Genomic DNA, 3,441 nt, shown 5'->3' with positions numbered 1-3,441 from the left:
TATTTTGTGTTGTTTCATTGTATTGAAGAACCTTTTGGACTGAGTTTTTGTCAAGCCTGCAACTTTTGTTGCAGAAAGCTCGACATAGGGATAGTGATCCGACGGCGGCGGCGGTGTTAGCTAACTTCTTAAAAGCTTTATATTGAAGAAGGTGGAAGACCTGGATGCTTCATACTTTGTATATGGATGGCTCATGTTACGAAGTTTCCATCATTCACATGTCCAATGTCCTTGACCTCATTTTCATGGTTCAGTGACTACTTGAAAAAAAAGTTAAGATTTTTTATACGACCGCAAAAATTTTAATTTTTTGGTCGTATATTGCTATCACGTTGGCGTCGTCGTCTGCCTCGTCGTTGTCGTCCGAATACTTTTAGTTTTCGCACTCTAACTTTAGTAAAAGTGAATAGAAATCAATGAAATTTTAACACAACGTTTATGACCACAAAAGGAAGGTTGGGATTGATTTTGGGAGTTTTGGTCCCAACATTTTAGGAATTAGGGGCCAAAAAGGGCCCAAATAAGCACTTTCTTGGTTTTCGCACTATAACTTTAGTTTAAGTGAATAGAAATCTATGAAATTTTGACACAAGGTTTATGACCTCAAAAGGACGGTTGGGCTTGATTTTGGGAGTTTTGGTCCCAACAGTTTAGGAATTAAGGGCCAAAAAAGGGCCCAAATAAGCATTATTCTTGGTTTTCGCACAATAACTTTAGTATAAGTAAATAGAAATCAATGAAATTTAAACACAAGGTTTAAAACCACAAAAGGAAGGTTGGGATTGATTTTTATACGACCGCAAATTTTGAAAAAATTTTCGTCGTATATTGCTATCACGTTGGCGTCTGCGTCGTCGTCGTCGTCGTCGTCGTCGTCGTCCGGCGTCCGAATACTTTTAGTTTTCGCACTCTAACTTTAGTAAAAGTGAATGGAAATCTATGAAATTTTAACACAAGGTTTATGACCACAAAAGGAAGGTTGGTATTGATTTTGGGAGTTTTGGTCCCAACATTTTAGGAATTAGGGGCCAAAAAGGGCCCAAATAAGCATTTTCTTGGTTTTCGCACTATAACTTTAGTTTAAGTTAATAGAAATCTATGAAATTTTGACACAAGGTTTATGACCACAAAAGAACGGTTGGGATTGATTTTGGGAGTTTTGGTCTCAACAGTTTAGGAATTAGGGGCCAAAAAAGGGCCCAAATAAGCATTATTCTTGGTTTTCGCACAATAACATTATTTTAAGTAAATAGAAATCAATGAAATTTAAACACAATGTTAATGACTACAAAAGGAAGGTTGGTATTGATTTTGGGAGTTTAGGTCCCAACAGTTTAGGAATTAGGGGCCAAAAAGGGACCCAAATAAGCATTTTTCTTGGTTTTCGCACCATAACGTTAGTATAAGTAAATAGAAATCTATGAAATTTAAACACAAGGTTTATGACCATAAAAGAAAGGTTGGGTTTGATTTTGGGAGTTTTGGTCCCAACATAATAAGGGGCCCAAAGGGTCCAAAATTAAACTTTTGTTTGATTTCATCAAAATTGAATAATTGGGGTTCTTTGATATGCTGAATCTAACTGTCATGACTGTGTATGTAGATTCTTAACTTTTGGTCCCGTTTTCAAATTGGTCTACATTAAGGTCCAAAGGGTCCAAAATTAAACTTAGTTTGATTTTGACAAAAAATGAATCAGTTAGGTTCTTTGATATGCTGAATCTAAAAATGTACTTAGATTCTTGATTATTGGCCCAGTTTTCAAGTTGGTCCAATTCGGGGTCCAAAATTAAACTTTGTTTGATTTCATCAAAAATTGAATAAATGGGGTTCTTTGATATTCCAAATCTAACTGTGTATGTAGATTCTTCATTTTTGGTCCTGTTTTCAAATTGGTCTACACTAAAGTCCAAAGGGTCCAAAATTAAACTTAGTCTGATTTTAACAAAAATTGAAATCTTGAAGTTCTTTGATATGCTGAATCCAAAAATGTACTTAGATTTTTTATTATGGGCCCAGTTTTCAAGTTGGTCCAAATCAGGATCTAAAATTATTATATTAAGTATTGTGTAATAGCAAGTCTTTTCAATTGCACAGTATTGCGCAATGGCAAGAAATATCTAATTGCACAATATTGTGAAATATCAAAAAATTTTTTAATTAGAGTTATCTTTCTTTGTCCAGAATAGTAAGCAAGAAATATCTAATTGCAAAATATTGTGCAATAGCAAGATTTTTTTTTAATTGGAGTTATCTTTCTTTGTCCAGAATCAACTTAAATCTTTGTTATATACAATATACAATGTATATTCACTTTTTACTACCAACTGATAAATTAAAATAATCTTTACCATTCAGTGATAACAAGCAGTTTTTTTACATCTTAATATTTTATGATGTATTTAAATGAATAGTTATTGTTGCAAACTCCATTAGAAATTTTAATTGAGATTAGTTTTGGAATAAGGGAAAGGGGGATGTGATTAAAAAAATTGGGTTCAATTTTTCTCATTTGAAATTTCATAAATAAAAAAGAAAATTTCTTCAAACATTTTTTTGAGAGGATTAATATTCAACAGCATAGTGAATTGCTCTAAGAGAAACAAAAATTTTAAGTTCATTAGAACACATTCATTCTGTGTCAGAAACCTATGCTGTGTCAACTATTTAATCACAATCCAAATTTAGAGCTGAATCCAGCTTGAATGTTGTGTCCATACTTGCCCTAACCGTTCAGGGTTCAACCTCTGCGGTCGTATAAAGCTACGCCCTGCGGAGCATCTGGTTTGGAGTTGAGGTCACAACAGTTTATGAATTAGGGGCCAAAAAGGGGCCCAAATAAGCATTATTTTTGGTTTTTGCACCATAACTTTAGTATTAGTAAATAGAAATCTATGAAATTTAAACACAAGGTTTATGACCATAAAAGGAAGGTTGGGTTTGGTTTTGGGAGTTTTTGTCCCAACAGTTTAGAAATAAGGGGCCCAAAGGGTCCAAAATTGAACTTTGTGTGATTTCATCAAAAATTGAATAATTGGGGTTCTTTGATATGCCGAATCTAACTATGTATGTAGATTCTTAATTTTTGGTCTACATTAAGGTCCAAAGGGTCCAAAATTAAACTTAGTTTGATTTTAACAAAAATTGAATCCTTGGGGTTCTTTGATATGCTGAATTGAAAAATGTACTTAGATTTTTAATTATTGGCCTAGTTTTCAAGTTGGTCCAAATGGGGGTCCAAAATTAAACTTTGTTTGATTTCATCAAAAATTGAATAAATGGGTTCTTTGATATGCCAAATTTAACTGTGTATGTAGATTCTTAATTTTTGGTCCAGTTTTCAAATTGGTCTACATTAAGGTCCAAAGGGTCCAAAATTAAACTAAGTTTGATTTTAACAAAAATTAAATTCTTGGGCTTATTTGATATGCTTTATCTAAA

Source organism: Mytilus galloprovincialis, chromosome 5, assembly GCF_965363235.1.
Source record: "Mytilus galloprovincialis chromosome 5, xbMytGall1.hap1.1, whole genome shotgun sequence".
Classification (NCBI taxonomy): Eukaryota; Metazoa; Mollusca; class Bivalvia; order Mytilida; family Mytilidae; genus Mytilus; species Mytilus galloprovincialis.
The sequence above is the reverse complement of the archived record's forward strand: the minus strand, read 5'-3'. Positions refer to the sequence as shown.